General features: G+C 37.2%; 1 protein-coding gene across 15 annotated transcripts in view; it reads left to right on the forward strand.

Moving 5' to 3' along the window:
* TENM3 (teneurin transmembrane protein 3) overlaps positions 1-21,574 on the forward strand; it is a 1,343,587-nt gene that overhangs the window by 621,045 nt on the left and 700,968 nt on the right. For all 15 annotated transcript variants that reach the window (XM_066996182.1, XM_048078283.2, XM_066996188.1 and 12 more), the window contains one exon: positions 14-100. The gene's annotated coding sequence lies outside the window, so the exon portion shown is untranslated. The remainder of the gene's footprint in view (positions 1-13; positions 101-21,574) is intronic.

Consider the following 21,574-nt stretch of genomic DNA (forward strand, 5'->3'; position numbering starts at 1 on the left):
TGTTCTGTTCCAGGAACTACATGTCTCCATGATAAGACCTCTTAACAATTCTGTTTGGACATTGTCACTGTGGAGCTGCCATTGTGCTAAGAAAGTCCTGGTATGAAATTCAGTTTCTACATATTTCTGAAAAGCGTACTTTCTTGTAAAATTTGTCAAAGCTCCTTTTGTTTCATTTTAACTTTTAATTATTTTACTGAATTTCAAATATTTTTTTAAAAAAATAATTTTATTTTGGTGTCCTAGCTGTAATGTGCTTCTAGGTACTTGGGGTTTTATAACCTGTCTCTTTTACTGGTCATGGCTTTTCATGTCATTTCATGTTCCTAAGTCTAGAAGTATTAATTTCCTGTGTGAGATTTTTATACAAAAGCTGTGGAGCTGAGGTATCTGCTGATGCACTGTTCGGTTATTTTGTCTGTTCTAGTTAGAAGGGAAAAAAAGGTTATTTAATCATTGTCTCACTGCTTTTTTGAACTGCTAGTGAAAAAAAAAAAAAAAAGAGTAAAACAGAGGCACAAGAGAATGGGTATTAACCTACCTCAATATGTCCTGTAAAAATAAATAATGCCTACTCCTACTTTATTCTTTTAGTCTGCAAGTAACTTTCAGAATATATAAAAATAATTTACTTTCCTATAGTCATTGAGTAAAGCAAGAATGGAAAGTAGATGTTTTGGTCCTAGTAATGATCCTTGAAGGTGAAGCTGAGCTTCTTTAGCATTTTATGAGTAAGACTGCCCAGTGTCACACTGAACGCTTCCCATAGTCGGTGTAGCTGATAGCTGGCTTTTGCTTGAATTAGCATTACAACAGATTGACACACATCATCATCAAAAACATTCTCAAAGTTAGAAGGCAATGTGCAGATTATAGGGCAGGTCAAAATCGCAACTGTAACAAGCAGATTAGTTTCACATCTTGCTATTTGAAGTAAAAGGTCATTTGTTTTTTGTTTTTTTTTTTTCAAAGAAAGGAAAAGGAATACAGTATCTGAAGAAATTTAACCCAGCTGTAGTGTAGTACTGTGCTACATGTGAATAAATTCAGGGAAAAGAAAGGAGATACTGTGCCTCTGCTTGGATACACAAAACTGCAAAATAAAATAATAAGAAAGTGATAAACACTGAAAAAGGCCAAATAATGTAGTAAAACTTTTAAGAATTAACTGCATGGAGAGAAATCATCAGTTCCATCTGTAAACATACTTTCTCAGTTTGTGTTCCCAGTACTAATCCTCTGGCATATTCTTTCTAGGATGATAGCATGATTACAGCATGCATGCTGGTTATTTTTGTTACTCTGTCATTCTTTTACCCTTTCATAACTTAAAACGTAATGAAAAGATTGTATAGTATTATGAGCAATGCCTAGCAGGTTGCAGCGGTAGACTCTGCACGTTCAGCCTTTTTTTTTGTCCTGCCAAGAACTGCCAGATTAGAAGCTACATTACCCACAGCTCCATAGGCTGATGTGAGGAATATTACCAAGAAAAATAGGTTACTGGAAGATTTCCTTGTCCTAATGATTTTTAACTTCTAGATATGTCTTTTTAGGAAATAATGGTAGTTGATAAATTTTATTTAGCACAAGGTGCTCAAAATTTGGACTAATTTTACCTGTTAGACAAAGTGATGGTCTTGCTTTCAGGACAAGAAATCACAGGGTTGTTTAAAGGCTTTTTTTTTTTCTTCAGTCTTGAGGTTTACTGGAATGGAGTATACAGTCTTCTTTTGTCAGGGTACACAGTAAATTCTTTTTAGAAAACATAGATAAATCTGTCATTATGAAATGCATAAATAGACACAAAAAGTAAAAAATAAATATATGCTTCTCAATTTATATGATCTATCTGAAATTATATTTTTTTGTCTAGATACAGCAAAAAGGTAATTTGTACCAGTATAAGAAATGTTTGTGATTTCCCACCTCAGAGAAAGCCAGAATCATGGCATGACTCTCCATGACTATCTATGATTTCTGCCATGGTAGCATGCCCTGTGGTTTTGAAAGGTTAATCAGAGCAAGATGAAAGGAAGAGAACAGTGATACCACATAATATTTAACCGTTGTGTTGTTCTGACAGAGTTTGTGGCTTAGGCAGTCTCCTTTTATATGCAAAACAAAAATGAATACAAAATTGATCTGTATTGAAACAGAAGCACTTTTTAATAGAATAAAAATTGCTTGGAAACTAACAAAACAATGCATTCTACCTAAAACAAAATACCCCTGTTTCTTTTGGAATACTTTCGACCATGGAAAGTGCAATTCACAAAAACAGCAAGGAAAAGGAAAGCGCTCTAGTATAATGTGGTTTCTTGACTGTGTTCTGATCATCAGGGTACTCACTCACATTTTGGAAAACCAATTCAATTTCATCCTCTTCCAGTTCAGAAGAGATCTGAATAGATAAGTGTTCCTTCCAGATGAGTACTCTGACTCCTGAGTTCGCTGGTGTCAGTTGCTCTTGACCTTCACCTGTTGCTTTTGTTCCGGCAGCTGAGTGAATGGGGACTGACTACAGATGAATGCCCGTGCGACTGGCCTGACATTTGTGTCACTAAATACATGCAGCTATTCTATACAAAATATAATGAAAGCAAATCAACCAAACAAATAAAAAAGAACATCATCCCAAGCCTACTGTAATGTTACCAGCTAGGTATGAGCATCCACCAAAGCTGTACTGAAGTCTGACGCATGAGACAGTGTAATCTATGCACCTCCTATATTATTTGTGTATCAGGAGAATTTCCTTGGTATTATGCAGCTTGTTTACAAACCCTTGATCCTGTAGGAACAGAATACTCTAGAAACAATAGGGGAAAAATGATCCTTTTTATAAACTTCTGTGAATTTTCAAACCTTTTAGATTATATGGAAACTAAGATGCCAGTATTGTTCCCTTTAGTTTCCATTTGAACTGAGTTTGAATATATGTTAATCCAGTTATTATATGAAACTCTTCATGGAGTGGAAGTATGCAAATTTTAAACTGGGGTTTTCTTTTTTTTTTTTCGCAAAAATAATTTTTTGAGTTCCGCAATTTTGCAGTTTTCTAATGGGCTGTTCTGCAGTGACCTTCATGTTTAGAAACACACAAAATTATTACACAAGGGTTTTGGAATTTTATTTGTTGTGTCTTAGAATCTTACTACTGTCTGTGAAGCGAAGTGCCCTTAATGTCACAACATTGTTTGCAGTCTCAACAGTAATGCTCTATGACTGGTGAAAGGATTTTTTCCTTTATAAATGGATCATTTTGTTGTCATGAAATATCATTACAATAACAAACATTGTAATAAAACTAACATGCCCTTCTGCTACTGCCAGTCTTTCCCTAAAAGTATACATCACTGTGATAGAAGAATGAAAGGAAACGTGATATGATAGGTTAAGAGAACATGGATATGTAATTCATGGCTTGTTGTAGTTTTTATCTATAATTAGGCAATTTTCTTTTCTGATACAAGAGTTTTCCACTTCTATTTGCATGTGGCAAGTCAAAGACAAGGAGAGTATAACAGTTTCTCTACCTTAAAACATAACAGACGTTCTCCCAACATTATGTTAATGTAAGTAGCGTAAAGCTTTCTACAAGATCATGGAATTTCTACTTCAGTGGCACCAGAAATACTGTGATCAAGTGCTAAGAGTTCTTTGCCCTCCATTTTAAATTTGTGCCACTTCTGCCCAAGGCAGAATCAGCACGTTTGAAGTTTCAATTCACATAATAGCGAAAAGGTAGAAATATTGCAGAGCAGCTCACTGTACACTTTATGCTTAGTCAGCTGCTTTTGAACATTTTTCATTTTCCACAAATTCCCACCAGATATATATACATGTATATGTATATGTCTTTTTATATTTCCATATATTTCCAGTACTTTTGCTCTTATCATGGATTAATGGCTTAAAAGACATTTTTCTATTTAAAATTTAATGAAGAATTTTGGTTCACACAATGAAAGCCTAGGAATTTATTTTTGTTATAAAACGTTGCTGAAATCATTTCTCCCTGAACAGTATTAAAACACATTCTATATATGCTTTTAATAAACATGGTGTAAAAACAGTAATTTATTATTATTCACTGTCTTTATCAATAATATCCTAGCTCCATGCAAAATATTACTTCTTTCATCAGATTTTCTTCAGTTGTGTAATAACGTTCTTGTTACTGTAATATAGTGGGTTTTTTCCCCAAATATGCTGTAATAGTTTTTACAAACACTGCAATCACTGTTTACATTCTTCTCAACTTTCTCTTCTTTTATCTAAGTTGAAACTAGTTAAACCCTTGAAAATAACAAGAGGTTCTACTCAGTAATCATGGAAAATACTGGTCTCACTTGAATTTCAATAGTCTGCATTAAGCTAAGAGGCAGAATATATACCTTCCTACTAATTCTCTGTTCAAGACTGTAATCCTCCTATTTGCAAATTATTTAAACCAGCATGGTATAATAGTAAAAAAAGACAGTATTTCTCCTCCCACAGTTATTAAGAGAAAAAATAGTGTCCAACTACAATAATTTTAAGGAGTTAATAACAAGTCTAACATGTCTTAATGTGATCTTTTCTGAAATTATTACTTTATTAAAGGGCCGAACATAACCACTTTTCCTGTTGAAAGGAGCTGTATGTTGCAGAACTGTGCATTACAATTAGCAATTCTCTAAATTAAAGAACATTTGCAAATCCCGAGGTTACTTGCTACACACATCACATGTTCGTTTCCATATTCAAAGGTACTGAGACTTTAAGGTCAGCCCCAGTCTGAAAACCAGTTTTCCTACTAGCAGCTGAGAATATACACACATGCTCTGGTCCTGTGGAGGCCAAGGAGCTGCAAGGAAGGCTCTCCTGCCTGCCTGCCTTCCCATTCACACCATGCACATGCTGGCAGAAAACAGTAGGTGCAGCTGTAGGCATTCTGTCGGCAACATGCGAGCAAGTTGCCTGGCCAGCCAGGGGAGATGCTCATGCATGCTAATTAAGGGTAGAAACACGTTACTCTGGCTTGCTAGCTTTCCCCTCTTTGTAAACATAATAGGACTACACAAGAGAAATACTTTTATTTTACTTATATGTTGTGTTTTTTTGCTCTCCCAGTTTTCTCAGAAAGCAATTTCTCTGTCTTTTTTTTTGGTATTTGGGAAGAGGAATGCAGAGTGCACTAGGCTCTGTGGAGAGGAAGGAGAAGGAGGAGAAGAAATTTCTTGAAAGGAGGGAGGTGAGAAGGGAGATACGGAAATCTCATGGAAATCCTTAGAGCTAGGAAGAGAATAAGGATATTGCAGCAGTAAGACAGGAGCTGGATGACCCAGCGTGGGTCACAAAGCCTGTGTATGTACTATAGTTTGGTGTTTTGTGAAAATTGTCCCTTTTAACAATACGGAGATTCTGTCTTCACGGAAACTCATTTCTGAAGAGGCGATACAGTATTTTCATCATTACTTTGGAAACGTTCCCTCTCCATTTGTGTTCTAATTGCTTCTACTAGTTGTTTGTACTGCCAAGATACTGTACTGTTCAAATCAACATGAAACTGCGAAGAAATCTGAAACTGTTCATTTGGTCTCCATTGGAAAGAAACCTTGACAGCACTGTTGCTGTACTTGATTATATAAAATCTGTGTGTTTTTTTTTGATTGTTTGTTTTTTGTTTTGTTGTTGTTTACTATTTATACCAGTTTTATGCTCCGTTACTGTCTCTGTTTGAAAACTTGTAAATACTAAAGTATTTCCACAGACATACAGTGTACCTCTAATGAAAAACACTGTACCTCTAATGGTGAAAATAGTTCTTTTTTTTTTTTTTTTTTTTTTTTGAATTTGCTGATTTGAATCTCCACGTGCTGTGCTGTTTGTACACCTCAAATGGCTATTTTCTGGCTAAGGTGCAGCAAAAATTTCATGAGCATAATCATACTTGAAACATGTTGTCTATGCATGGCAGGATTTTCCTAACAGCTGAGCCAGGAATATTTCTGCCATTGAAGAATCCAATTTCTTCATCCACCTTTCTCCAAAGATATCAAAGCCTTTTTTTTTTTTTTAATGTAGAATACTTTGTGTACTCCTATAGGTATGCAATTCTTAAAACCTCAGAGGTTTCTGATAAACATTCAGATAACAATAAGCTTGCTAAATTCATTTTATAATCTCATTAATCTGTGGCCATCATTCCAGTTCAGTTTGGAGAATGGCTGAGAGTATGATCATGGTGCATTGCTTAAATATTACATTTGCTTGATTTAATGACGTGAATAACTGTATCTGTGAGGTTTTATATTTTGTACAGATGTCATGTTTGGGGAAGTTTTTATTTTGATCACAAATTCTGAGAAGTCATATTTTTTCATGTACATTCTTTCATTTAACTAAGAAAGAGCAGAAAAAATTGTAGAAATCATTTCAGTAAGCACTGTTTACCCATCTTCTGCCCAAAGTGAGTCAGAAATCTTGTAAATCACAACTGTGTATTACGCAGCTCTTACTCATTCTCTGAGTGCTGTGAATCCCATGTGTTGAATACGTGCTTATGTAGCATATATTATGCCTGGAGCACGCGTCTGCTCCATCCCAAATCCTTTTCACATCTACATTGTAGAAATATTACCCTGTCAGTCAGGCAAGAACTTTAGATAAACTTAATAGCACAGCAAATGTACATCTGCACCAACATCCATCATTTGCAACATAAGAGAGTCCGAGCCATCTGAACGCTGTTACAAGGTTGTGCCATTTACCCTGGCAGTAAGATTGCAAAGCCAGTTCTAGACAGAAAAGAAAGGAGGTTGTTTCAAAGGAGATGTAGATTTATAGCAGTGGTCAGGGCGCACCAAACAAGTCTACACATATTCTACCATCTGGCAATGTATAGTCTGGAAGCAATGTGAAGATACTTGCAGGATTAGGGATTTTGGTCTTTGATCCAGCCACTTGGAACAGTGTGGTTTACCCAGAGATGGCTCCTTCTAATTCCTCTGTTTGCCAGACTGTTTCTGTAGCTTTCTTTCTCCTCTAAGAGCCACAAAGACAATTCTCCTTCACACCTGGTGCTAGAACAACTCTAACTAGTTAGAAAAGCAACCAATCACACAGAAGGTCCTGTCCAGCTCATACAGTATGGGCTTAAGACACACTTGGTCTGTACAGAGTCTTCGGATGATTTAGCTGCTAAATTCTCCAGCAAGTTTCTGGTGTACATATGCAACTTGCAAGTCCCAGACTAGTAATGTGTCCAAATTAAGGCAGTTTTCAAAGGGTCAAAGAAAAAATCCACTCGCACTCCCTTTCAGATTTGAATTGGCTGTTCCAGTGAATGGAAAGTTTCTGAGAACCTTGATTATATATATTGCTGCTTGATGACGAGGGAAAACTAGGCACTTTATTTTTTTTGTTTTGGGGAAGGATCTTTAACAATGGGGAAGTGCTAGTTTGTGAAAGCATTAGCCTATTTCGTCAAAAGTCATTACTGAAATGGTGGCTAGAGGAGACAGAAAGTTTTGAACTAAGGAGGACAAGAACTCAAGTTCTTGTTCAAATAAGGTAATGCCAAATAGAGTAACATATAGTTGGACCTCAAGACATGTTCTTTACCTCCAGGATATTAATGACAAGTGAGGATTCAGCAATCATGCATTTCCATTTACAGTATGTTCATCATTCTGAATGTGTTAAAGAAAGTGAAGGAAGGCAAATACTTATTAACTTTAATCGGTACTGCATGGCCAGACTCTCTTGATTTGCGGTTCTGATTGATGTGTCTATCTCCATTCCTAAAATAGTTTTATTCATTGGCCCTTCCTTGGCAATCAAATCTCAGAAAAGTCTTGCATGTCAGCAGCAAGAGTCTAGTAGAGGCTATTTCTGTGAAGTAATTACGAGATGATTTCCTTTTTTTATGATATTCTGCATCCCCTGAGTTAGTTGGCACCACAAAAATGGTTTTCATCCTGTGTACTGTGCTGTGTGCATGTAATACTCTCTAGCTTTCACCTAAAATGCAGAACAAAAATTAGAAATTTATTATGGGAAATTTCATTTGAAAATGTCAGAAGTGTATTTTAAGTATGTTGACCAACAGACAGTGGTATTGAGATATGAACAACCAAAGCAGGGATCTCTGGAATGGTTTCTTATGTTCTCAAAATTGACTAATTGGGGGTTTCTTCATTTTGAGGATTCTTGAGATACATTTAGTACTAGAATTCAAGAAAACATTAACATAGCATCTCTTGAAAATCATTGGAAGCATGATAAGAATACCAAAAACTGGCCACATCAAAACTATTTAGTTATTTTTCAGTACTTTTCTATTCTGTGTGCTTTGATTTAATTTACCTGTACTCTAACACAAGAATGCTATTTACATACTGCTGTTGATGTTACTTTTAAGAACAGTTACATCTGAGGCAACCGAAATGCATATCTTTTTGTTTTGTGTGCTGTTTTTAAGTGTACTGAATTCCTTGTAAGTGTGATGTTGGAGACTGTGGTCCTGTATTCCTCTAATATAAAGACCTGATGAGAAAGATCCCTGTAGATACTGTACATAGCCAGTCAGAAGTATATGCAGTTTATCTTAGGAAAGGTTTTGATGTCAGGGACTTCTTTGGCCCATCTGGGACTTAAATTTTTGGGAGATAAGAACATCTGAAGATTGTTACTAGATATATAGGAAATAAGTCAGGGTGTGTATATGTTATAAAATACTATTTTATTGGCATGATGGATTTTCCAATCTAGAGTATTTTATCTAAGATAGGCTTTGGAGGCAGAATTGTACCACCCACGTATTAAATCTCTTCACTACAAACAGATTCACTGCTTGCGTGTGACATACAGAGGAATTTCTCAGCATCCCACAGTTCTTGGGAGCAATACTTATATATAAGTGAAGGAGACAATTTCCACTTGCAGAAATACATGCAGCTGTAGTCACCATGTGCAGGAAGAGCAACACTAGATACAGCCAATGTCTGCTGTACAACTGAACTGGATAAAATGGCAACCAATGGCTGCAGCCCTTTTTATATATGCCAGAGATGTTCACAGGCCGTTTGTGGAGGGCAGTAAGCTGAAAATACTCATTGGATACAAATATTCAGCACCGACATTCTCCCCATTATCTGACAATAGGAGGTTACTGAAGTTCTGTGGAGTTCAGGGCTTATTGCCTTAGAAGTTACTGCAGAGCTTCTGTAACCATATATCCCTAGGTCATTTTTGTACATTATATTGCCATCCATAGTACTAGTAATTATTACAAGAGCTCGTGCTTGCGTATGTCATGTATAAACTGTGCTGGAGGAAAGACCTTTAACAAAAAGTGGGGTAGGCTTTAAAAAAAAAAAAGTGAGAGAAAGTGAGAGAGAGTATTTCAATTCAGGACATCAATTAACACTGATTTGCACTGGAATGCATTTGAAAGTACATGCAATATTCACATGCCAAATGAATTCATTAAAGACCAGTGTGATTACAGTGAATGTCAAATGAATTAATAACAATGGGACCTTTAAGTGTTACCATTAATTTCACAGTGTGTTGCTGTTTTATACTTATGGGCTCTGAAACTAAATGACACTCTACAGTTGCCCTAGTAGATTAATTGTGCATTAATAATCTATGGGTGGGCTAGCAATCTGGTGGGCACTTACATTTCATTGACACTTGGATACTGAAGATTATCTTTATTTCTAGTTTTCAGTCAGGAAAGTCATTTTGGGTTTAAAATAGGATTACAATATTTCTTGTCTATTCAGTCGAAGTTCTTAAAGCAGCATTAATTTTTTTGTATTTTAGGTCCACATTCAAAGTTGAGCTTGATTAAGGGATTAAACCCTTCTTTGTTTTTTGTTTGTTTGTTTGTTTGTTTTCTGTATATAGCTGTCTATCTGGGAAATATGCTAGTGATTCTGCTTGCTAGTTGACATCCCAGGCTGTTTGGGCATTTATTTCACTGACTAATACTTAGGAAATTATCTCTGCAGGTCTAACTACTTCAGTTTTCTTCTTTTTTTTTTCTTTCCCTTTTTTTTTTTTTTTAATTATGACATTTAGATCTCTTAAGTTTAGGAGCCTACCATTGTTAGAAATGTATGCTTTTATTCAGAGCTCAGAAAGTGCATACCAGTTTATTTATTCAATGCCTTATATGTCCTGCCTTGGCAGGAGTAGAGCTCAAAATAAGTGATAGTTTAATTAAAAAGTAACCTTTTTTTCCCCCCACATATTTCTGACTAATAAATTGCATATTTTTATTCCCAAATACTGCACTTCTGTTAAAAATGTTATCTAACACACACACACACATGTGAGTTCTTAATGTAGAGGAACTGATTTTACTGTTATTAGGCCTTTGCATTTTGAAAGAAAATTTCACTTGACAAGTTATTCTGTCCGTTTTTCCTAAATGAAACGCTAACACTGTAAGCTGTCGTAAGCAAGTAAACCAAAGTCCTGAGGAAAAGTTTGTGTGACTGAAATTTTGTCTCATTTTTCAACTTAGTCATTTCTTTCAATAAAAGATACTATCCTTCTTTACAAACTTAGCCTCTCTTAAAATTTTAGATTATCATTTCTACAATGAGACTAATACTACATAGCATTTGAATCAGGACACAATTTGTAATGCAGTTTTAAAGGCAAATGTTGTTGTGTTTGTCTGAGAGAGGTAATAAAGTGAAGATAGAGAAAATCTGATTTCCATATGGGGAAGGGAAAAAGTCTAAAAAGCAAGGCAATATAACCTGTTTTTTTCTTAGGTACTTTGTTTGTTTGTTTGTTTAAGCCACGAGAAAGTTAATTGATCTCAGGCCTATGTACAAATCAGATTTGTGCATGTACAAACTCATGCTATTGGACATCCCCATTGCACAGATGTCTAAAACTCTTTTGGATTCTCTTGTACAAAGGCAATTTGATCAGACAATAATTCAAGTTGCAAAACTGGAATGGCAATAATACTTGACTGAGAGCTGCCTCCTTTTCACATGGCATTTGGTCTCTTTATTAAACGTACATTTGTAAACAAGCCAGTCTGTGCTAGAAGTGACTTAAACAAAAAGTATCTAGCATGAGAAGTAATCTTCGTGAAAATTTATGATAACTGATCAATTGACTAATAAAGCCACTCATAAAATACCTGTATGTAGCATAAGTCATTAATCAAATTTGCTAATTGCCTTGGCATTGCATTTCTTTCTACCTCAGTTTTGTAGGACCAGACTCTAGCTTAGGTTATAGACACATATAAACATAGAGATACTCCATTTATGTCTAACTGGATATTGATAAATGATTCATCAGTCACATATTTTGAATTTCATCCATTAGGTGCTTTTTTCACATCAAGTGTCCCATGACACTTCCATGCTTAAAGCAAAGATAGTAAATCACTTAAGAGTATCTTGAAGTTAAATTTTGAAAAAATATTGTAATTCTGAAGCTCCATCTAAACCTAGAAATGTTTTGCCCATGAAACACACGGCTCTTACTGAGAAATGTTCTGAGTGTGTTCTGGGATATTCTAAGTAACGGTGAGGAGGTGCTGCCAGTTTCTGATATTATCACCCAGAATATAACATTTGCACATGCATAGACACACATGGAGAGCTTGGATTACGTGTTCTGAGACTGCATATGTGGGTGTGGATAAATGAAGCCATATCATCAGTCAAAACTTTGCACATTTGAGACAATCTATCTATTGTGATTTACACCGTGTAATTAAAATGTTTATTACATAATACTGGTAAATCACAGATGAAAAAATAAAGTCATATTTTTGCACTTGCTGTAATCAAATATATATTCACAAATTCCCCTTTCCTCACCTGCTGGTAGCTTTTATGGCCCTACATACTTACATTTGTGTTTGATTTAACCAATGGGGATTGCCACTTGTTAAAGTTATTTCTAGCAAATGCCAGTATCAAAAAATGCATTTTGATTTCCATGTTTTCCTGTGTGTGCATGTAAGTTTATATAAGAATTGCAAGAATTTAGATTTACACATGAACTCTAATTTTACTATAAATTTTGTGAACATGGATATATATCTTTAGTGAAGGAATAGCAGTAGTGTTTGTCCTTCGCTCCCCCTCTGCACAAGCTGGGGAGTGAGATGGGAGGTCCCAGACCAGGCAGGAGCAGTGCCCCCTCACAGCCTTGTAGTCTGAAATGCAGCTGGTCGCTAATGCTCACATCACCCCTCAGAAGCAGCATTGCTGTCAGCAGGGTTGCCACATCCCTGTGTAGCCTCAGGGAAGAGATCTTATTTCCTCCAGAAGCCATATCTCCTGTTCCCTTGCCCAGCATAAGGGAACTTGTCCTTACCTCCCTCTGCTTCAGCAGCATTCCTTGAACTGTCTCGTTATGGAAAGAAATATATCAGGCAAGATTTTTAGGCTGCAGTAAACTGACTGGTTTTATTGGACTCAGTTTTAAAATAGTCAACACAGAGAATTAAAAGTACTGTATTTTAACCATTCATATTACATCTATGAAGTATGAAACAGGCTGAAAAAACATTCCTCAAAAAAAACCAACCCTATCTTAGAGGGGTTGAACAAGGAATACTGACATTTTGACATATGTTATTTCAAGAAATCTGGGCATTCAAAACTGACACTGAGAGCCTCAGGTGGTGGTTTTGTTTGTATAACTTATCATTGTAGAATTTCATTGAAAACCCTTCTTTTTTAACAACTCTGATATTACTCCAAAGCTATCCATTCATAATATAGTTGAGCATCAACAGTTCTCTCTTAGAAGTTGAGTGGAAGCAATAAAAGCCTTTATTAATCTTATTATTAAATATAGTATCTGCTACAAGAGTTTCCTTGATGAATTACAGCTCTATTCATACTGCCTCCGGCCTAATTTCATTGTGGCAGACAGATGGATTTCACTTTACTTGGGAAAGTTCCTCCGTCTTGGTAGAGGAATCTGAAAGTCCTGTTTTTGGGCTCTCGGTATGGGATTTCATGTACCCATTAAATAAAAATGGGCTTACCCTTGCCACAGAGATGCAGAACAATGTTTTAATGTGAAGGGGTTGGGGAAATGAGCTTTTCTCATTTCCCATTCTATCATTTCATGCCATTTTTTTAACATTTGGATACCATCCGCCTCGAGCCTCACTGTTCATTAGCAACAGCTGTGTGCCCACACAGTCCCTGCATCAGTGACAGGGTGACAGGCTCTTTGGAAACTAAATATTGTTCTATACTTCGTGAGAGTATTAGAAGCAGTGGCAACTATCTCTTCCTCTGCAGCTGAATGTAGGGGAATTCAGCCTCTACAATGGTTAAGGCAAGCAGTGCAGAAGTACATCCCCACTTTTGCACTTACAACTGAACACAGTCTTTTCTGTTTGCCTTCTGTTCTTCCTCCTCCAACAGCTCAGCTACCTCGGGCTCCCCATCCTCTTTCACTAAATAAGGACCTACCTAGTCAAATATCTGATGTAACAGTAATGAGCAAACCTAGTATCTGGCTAAGGAGTTTATTATTTGATAATTGATGTTAGCAATTTGTATTTTAAAATCTTATGAACTTGTATTATGAACTATGCATTTTAAAATCTTATGAAATCATATGTAGGAAAGTGCATCACATTACAAAAATCCATAATTTCCAATTTTTATTTGACTTTTCCTCAATATAAACATTTCCTAGAAAAATCCTAGCGAAGATAAATATATAAAACAGGAGTTCTACATAGTGTTAGAAATGCCCTGTCTTGGTTACACCCATGATATATGCAAATATAATTTTAAACAGTTTTCCAGGACCCACTAAACACATCTTTATATCAGATTTATCTCTTGTGCCATCATTTCTTCTTTGGGTGTTACCAGAAACTGTCACAAATCACTAAAACTGTTGAGATTGTGCTTTTATCTTTTTTCCTTTACCGAGCTGAGCCTGTTTACCCTTCACACCTACAAAGTGTTCTGCTCTTCCTACAGTCTTAGATAACATGTTTGTATCTAGACTGGTATCCAGTCCAAATGTCGTGCCAGATTTATCGACTTAAGTGACACAGTTGCTTGCTTCTTTGGGGAAACTAACACACTGCACAGCTATAAGATTACTGTCTAGGATTTTTTTTAAGTCTTTCTTTATGGAAAGAAAAAAAAAAAGAGTTTTGATTGTGTTTAGTCCTTCCAGCCACAGTAATGAGAAAGTTCAATCCTGAGTCCTAGTTAGAATAGCTCCAACAGGTTGGTTTATCCCAACTGAGATCCCATTCGGGTGTTCTTTGCCTGCTAGAATAGGTTTGGGGATTTGCTGAAAAAGAGGAATTCTCTCACTTATCTGGAGCCTACAAGAGTCCTCATCTGTTAGCTTGTTTTGTCAGTAGCAAATGCAGCTTGCTCTCCTAACAGTAAAGAAAGGCTGGCTAGCAGTAAGAATAATGGACTGTACAAGTTTTAGCTGTATATTTTACCATTGTACAGCTAGACTCTTAACTGCATTTCTATTAATTGTTCAAGTTGTATGTTGTGGATGACAAGGCCCCCTATGAAGGAGAACAGCAGTTTATCAGTTTCATCACCTAAGCTGCATCGAAGATGCACCATACTACAACCTAGGGTCTGGGTTTCTGCATTGTCCAGACTAGGAGTATTTGACTTTTGTTTCCTATGAGAGACTGGGGGAGCATTCCAGCAAAAAATGCTGGATCAGGAGTTTGTGTGTATCCTGATCAGAGAGCTCAGAAGCACTCCAAAGTCTCCAATTTTAGACAAAGTTCTAGCTGTGAATTTGACAGAGATAGGGTTACAGTGCTATAGAGTTAGAATTCTCACCATGAGTCATAATTCCTACTGCATAAATTAAAATAATAATAATAATAATGTCCAAAAGAAATCTTCTCTTGCCTTGCAGCCAAGAACATCACCAAAAAAGAGGAAGTCAGAATTTTTGCTTCTCTTTTGTCCCACATCAACTTTTCCATCTCCTCATTCCCTATAAAGCCTTCAATCAGCATAGACTGTTTGGAGTTTTTCCCTCACTGCTCCTTAACTTGGAACTGATAAATCTTCCATTGAGGTTAATGGTAAAAAAGACATAAATAGCAGCAAATTTTGGCCCAGGATATTGTGAAATGTTGATAAAATTATCTGAAACTTAGCAAAGTTCTTTTATTTTTCTTTTTTCTTAAGAGTTTCAAGAAGTTGACAAATCCCCTGTTAAAATTTCTAACTTGAGCTATCCTAGATTTTTGCACGTATTAGACTACTAGATCGTAATATTGTGTATGCTTTTGTTTTAATTTAAAATAAAAACACTACTCAGTTATTGAGGGGAGGGAGCTGATTAGCATAAAATCTGCTTAAGAAAGTAGGATACCCAGAAGAGGCTTGCAGTTTTTAACCTGAAGTGATTCAGTGAAGTAGAGAAAGAGGAACCCAAACAGGCAAAACTCCCATCTCTTAGAGTCACAAGATTAGACATGTGCAGCTCTGTTAGAATCTGGATGCTCACCAGGGATCTTACTAGCTCAATGCATCAAGAAGAGATGTCTGTCAAGCTCCTTCAAACTTTGCTTTCCCAAACAACAGCCATATGCCACAACTAACAGCATAAAGCACTATGAGTCAACCCCCAACACTGTGAGATTTCAAGATGTTTATCAGTTATTTTCTTTTAATTTTCCATTAAATCTTCCCATTTCCTCAGTTTCCCAGGCAGGCCATAACAGTAGCAGAGTGCTCAGGAATGTGAGTTTAATTCTTTTGGTTTGATGGTATTTTATCATTACGGGAAGTTGAGGTCATGTTCTGATGACTCACAATGCTTTACCCCGTCTGGGAAGGCATTAAGCAGACTTGACACGGGACTCCACACTGACACGGCACATCCATGCTGCCAGTGTTGATTCCAGTATTAAAAACAGTTGCCTGCCTGCTGCAAAGCAAGTATCATCATTAAAAGGTACTTAAACAAGCTGGCTCCCTCTCTCTCTCCACTAAATGTCCTAATGATATAAGGCTAACGGTTCTTGGGATCGCTTTAAGCTGTAGGGTGGAAGTGTTTTATTCACCGCCTAGGCTGCCAGACTTCAATTCCCACAGCCATCAGCTACGCCCTCTTTCTGAGCCTGCGCGCCAGCCAATCCGCACAGAAGCAGTGCGTCAGATGGCTAAGTAAATAAATGATGGGCAGTGGGCCTGGAGCCAGAAGTACTCTCCCCGTGCACCAGTGAGAAAGGTAACAGGAGAGGAAGGCTGTGCTCTGATGCTACTACTACTAATAAAGAAGGCAAAGGCAGTAAGCTCTGCATGTTTGTCACCTAATATTACATCACAGCAGCTCATGATGTGGTGTTAAATATGTCTGAAAATCTCCTTATTTTTCTGAGCCTATTTACCAGTGCTTCCCAATGCAGATGGAACCCTTTCTTCCTGCACATATTAATTCATTTGTTATTTATGCACTTCTGATCTTTCTGACATTTTGTCCTTTGGCCTGCTACCAAGTCATTTTTTATACATGTTCTGAGAAAAGGTGGCCCTTGCCCTGCAGTGAGCCTCACAAATCCCTGACACACACATATGCATTTTTTATTGTTCTCACATGTTGCTTAACAGTCTGCATGATTCCTGCTTTACAGCACAGCAGATGGGTTCCTGCATAGCGGTGAAACAGATGAGATGTTCAAATCGATTGTTTTATCAACAATCAGTTGTAGATAAAAATCATTTTAATGAGAGAAATTAATGGTGTTTGCAAACATGATGTTAATTAAAGAACATAGCTTGGGCTTTTTTTCCTCCTTCTTTCCCCCTGCACACAATTTTTGTTACCCATGACATCTTTCATTATTGACTCATGCCCCAAAGAAAAGGCGATTAAAATCTGCTTTTGTTTGATGTAGCTTTTATTGAAGAAAGAAATAGATCTTTCTGAAGCTTCCTGGTGAGATGAAAGTCTAATTATCTCCACAAATGAAAGGAAAAGCTTTAATTAGGCCTGTGCTGAATCTGTGCACTGTGAATTTGTGCATTGTGATGGATGGAGCCCACATCTCCTCAGTGACTGCAGTTGAAATAATGAAGAAGGAGAAGAGGTAACCTGCTCCCATGATTCAGCTGGCAGAGCAGACTTGGAGGTACACCTGTGTTGTGAGAGCGTGCCCAGAGCAGCTGCCACAGGCCATGTTTCTGTGCAATGCATTCGGCTGTTTTACAGCCTCCTCCTGAGCTTTGATCTCTTTTCAGACAGCAGGGGTTCTAACAAATCAAGCTTTTCATGTTTCACTCAGTTTCACTCTCTTTTGCTTCACCATTCATACTCGAACTCCAAAGAGGACGGATAAAATATTGTCTTTTTCTGAAGCAATTAATGATCAGCAGTGGACATGACTGAAGTGGGCATTACGCCTTTCGCGAGGTATTTTGAAGTTGACTATGGAGTAATGGCTGAGAAAGAATCTGAAATCGTGTTTATGTATTTTGCTATGTAATTAATTCACTATTAGTTCTTTTAACAACCTTTGTGCATAACACTTGATCTGCCATGCACTTCTTTGCAATGCTATGTCTGCGCAGTTAGGGAAGGTGACACTCTAGGATAGTGTTAGACTGCGAATGGCCCTCAGGGAGAGATTTGAATTATGACAAATAATGCACTCTCCCAGATTTTATAACAATTCTAATCTATTTCTTACCATGTTGCATGCAGCTTACTCTGTCTTCATGTAGTCCACCTGATAGCAGGAAGGTCAAACTGCTACTTATTCACATCACTTGCAGCCAGCATATTCTTCTTTGTAAGTCATAAAGCACCTTTGACATCAAGGGCAGTCAAGGAGATTACCTCCACACCTTTCTGGACACGATAGCAGTAAAAACAGGGAAGAAGTAATTGAAGACAAAGTGAAATCAGCATGAACAATCTAATCTTTTATTCTTTCTGTCAGTATATTGTGTTGTTTAAAATGTATTGCTTTAATTGTGTACCAGTCTCTGGAATTGCAGAGCCTAGCAGTCAACTGGAAACATGCAGAAAGAGAAGGATATGGGATAAATGGGAATGCATCCTCTGTTGATTTGTTTATTTAACGAAAGGAGGCGTCTGCAAGAAAGAGCAATGCTGTCTTTCAAAACAAACATTCTGAAAAGTCTCTCTGTAGGTAGATGCACAGTATCTACAAAGCCTGCAGTTGGTGAAGGTGAATTACATCGATTCTGAGTAATTCAACAAAGTGGTATTAAGGATTTTAATTCAGTCTGTGTGAAACAAATCTCTGCATTGGAGTTCTCCTTATAACTGCAGCTTTATCTCCCGCTACTGCAAAAATTTCATACGTTAACCAGTTACTTGCAAGCTGGACACTTACTATGTATATTCTGTCATTTGTTTAGAGACCTCAGGAGTTGCTGGCACTTTCTTAGTCTGAAAAACCTAGACTTGTTCTTTCCACTCCCCTCCTGCTCTGCTCCATTTCACAGTTTCTTTGTGTACGTTTGTCTCCTTTGTTTATGCCTTTGTAAGTATCTCCCTAGTGTTAGTACCGAGTTCACAGAGCTGAAGTCAAAAACCTGCCTTATACAATATTCCAATCCTTAGGCCATCAGTACTGACATCCAAGTCTGGTGCCCTAGAATTACAGGTATGATAGGGAATGTATAAAGGTCCCAGAGCTCGATATAGGAGAAAAAAGCTGGGAGAAATGGTGTAACACTAGCACAGGTCTGAGCTAGGGGGCACAGCCAGGGGGGAAACGAGGAGGCAGTGGAATTCTTGTTAGACTGCTGTGCAGAGATGAGGAGCACATAGTAAATTAGGAACGAGCACTGCGAGAACACATCTGAATCAGACCCTCCAATTAACTGTTCTCTCTCCTTCCTTGAAGTTTGATTTCCTTTTAACCTTTTATTTTATTCTTTTGATCTCAGCATCTTTTTCTTCTTGTTCAAGCGATGAGCAGTAGTGCAATAATTTTTGTTGAGGAGGTGCTTTCATTGTCAGCCCGTTTCCAAACATAACAAGTGATGAACAAAACCTGAAAATACTCATGTATGCCATCACCCATATACGACTCTGATCAAAATTTGAGACCTGGGACAATGTCTGAGCCATGTCTGTGCCAATTCCTTATGTCTACCTACCACTCCCTTGAGGGAAATGGAAGTGCTTTCGGACAGAAAATATAACCTACACAGTCTTTCAAAGACAAAATTAAATGTTTTTATTAATTTCTATTTATTAAGCTATTTTGAAAAAGATGTTTCTGAAAGGATGGTTGAGCATTCTTAAAGCTTTTCTGGTTGGGGGTTTGAATACGGGAACAGCAGATTTGTCCCATGCCTAGAAAATACATTCACAATATTAAAAAAAAATAAAGAAAAAAAATAAAAGTAAAAAAGAAATTAAAAAAAGAGAGAGAGAGAGAGAGAGAGATTAATGCACTTAACCTGGTTAGCTCGTCTATTATTCTGGGTGAAGGAACCACTGCTCCAGTGCACCCATATGTGGATGTGTATAGAGAAAGAGAATTCATATAAAATACTCCATCACTGTAGTAGCCTGTCTTTGTATAGGTGTCAGAAACAATCCAGGTAAGCACAGCACTTAGGACAGTCCTGCTGTCCCTGTAATACAAGGACAGACAAGAGGAGGTTGAAGACGCAACTTCTTTCTGCTGTTTTTCCTCTCTATGGGAGACAGCCTTGAGAGCCTTCATGATGTCTAGGCAGACAACACCCACAGCTCTCCCATCTACCGGGCCAGTCATTTTATCATAGAATCATATCGGGTTGGTCAAGCATGTTTTCCCCTTTGTGAATCCACGCTGACTACTGCTGAGCACCTTCGTGTCCTTCACATGCCTGGAAATGTCTTCCAGGATGAGCTCCTCCAGCACCTGGCCAGGGACTGAGGTGAGGCTGACTGGCCTCTAGTTCCCTGGGTCCTCCTTCTTGCCCTTCCTGAAGATAGCAGTGACATGGTCTTTCCTCCAGTCCTCAGGCACTTCTTCTAGTCTAGTCACAATGACTGATACTTCTAAAAGGACAGGGTATGTTGTGAGGGACTTTCCAACAACCTGAAGTGTCTGTGATTGTCAAAACTCCATTGAAACAAAGTGGATACTGGGCAAGTAGGAAGTGTGGCAATTTGTAGAGTCTCTGGTATAACTATAGGACCAAAAGAACTGCAAAGGAATGTACAGCTGTTTTCCTTTACTTCTCCAGCACGTTGCTGGTTTACTTACCCATACTCTGAACATTATATTACACCCAAGTTAGTATTGTGCTGGAGTTTATAAGTCTGTATTAATTTATTAATATTTTAGGACATACTAATAAAACTTCTAGATCAAGGTGGAATGCTGTGATATGCTTTCATACTGAAGGAAAGAAGTATTAAATTGAAACCGTGGAGAAAAAACAAATTCTCTGTATATATTTCTTTCAAGTTGTTGTCCCATTTATACTTTATGCACTGGCATTTTCCAGTTTGCTACATAGGTAGGCACGTAAAAGGCACCACCAAGATTTAAGATGTTGTTAAGCTAAATCTGAGCAGTAGGAAACACACCATATTGAAGTTTCTAGAGATTTTTTACTTCTGATAGTCACACTTCAAAGCACTCCTAGTTAAGGGTTTTCTAAAGAAGCAGAAGGTACCCAATCTGGAATGAAAATGACTTCTTACTGAATTCTAAATAAACACTGTAAAAGTTAACCTCACATTACCCTGTGATATTTTGCTTCTATTGTCAAAATGCTAAAACGCTTGATGTTCTACTTTGTGTAAAATTAAGCAAACTATTTTTTGTTTGTATAAAACTGCCATTACACAAGTAAGTTTGGAACCTAATAAAAAGTGAGATAGCTTTTTATTAGAGAGCCACAAAGCTCTCTTCTTACTAAATGTGTTATCTCTGTTAATAAGACAAAGCAAGAATGTAGTTTCTTCATTGCACCCTTCACAGAGTGAAAGAAAACCTTTAACCACTTGTCATTGTTTTCACAATGCTAACAGGTTTCATAGGACTTTAAATCTTGGTATTCAGAAGTTCACCAAAGTTCAGAAGTCCCAAGAATATAGGATTTGAAAACAAATTTTGAAGTTGGTCCCTGAAAGTTTCAATTTCTTTGGAAAAAAACAAAAACAAAAACATTTTCTCTCATCTCCAAAAAGCTGCCTCAGGATCTCCCATTTGTTTTTAATGTTCTCTATCTCTTTTTCCTTCAACTGCATGTTTTATCACAAATGACTTTTTGATAGGAAAGAATACCTAATCCAGAACACACCTCTCTCCCACTAGTTTCTGCATTCTTTACTGTGGATCAGATAGAACCCACATCATTCCTCATGGCACTGTGATATTACAGAGACCCATTTTCTTTCTCACAACCACCAGCTGCTGTATGAGAGCTGAATGGCTTCTCAGAATTCCTTAACCTTATGTTTCCTTATACGCAGTTCAGTTTCATGCCTGATTTCCCAGAATTTGCTTAACATTTTCAGAAGGACGTCATTCACCCACTAGTTGTAGCTGGATTTGGATTCATAGCTCTTCTGAAAAGAGAAAGTG

This window comes from Anser cygnoides, chromosome 4, assembly GCF_040182565.1.
Source record: "Anser cygnoides isolate HZ-2024a breed goose chromosome 4, Taihu_goose_T2T_genome, whole genome shotgun sequence".
Classification (NCBI taxonomy): domain Eukaryota; kingdom Metazoa; phylum Chordata; class Aves; order Anseriformes; family Anatidae; genus Anser; species Anser cygnoides.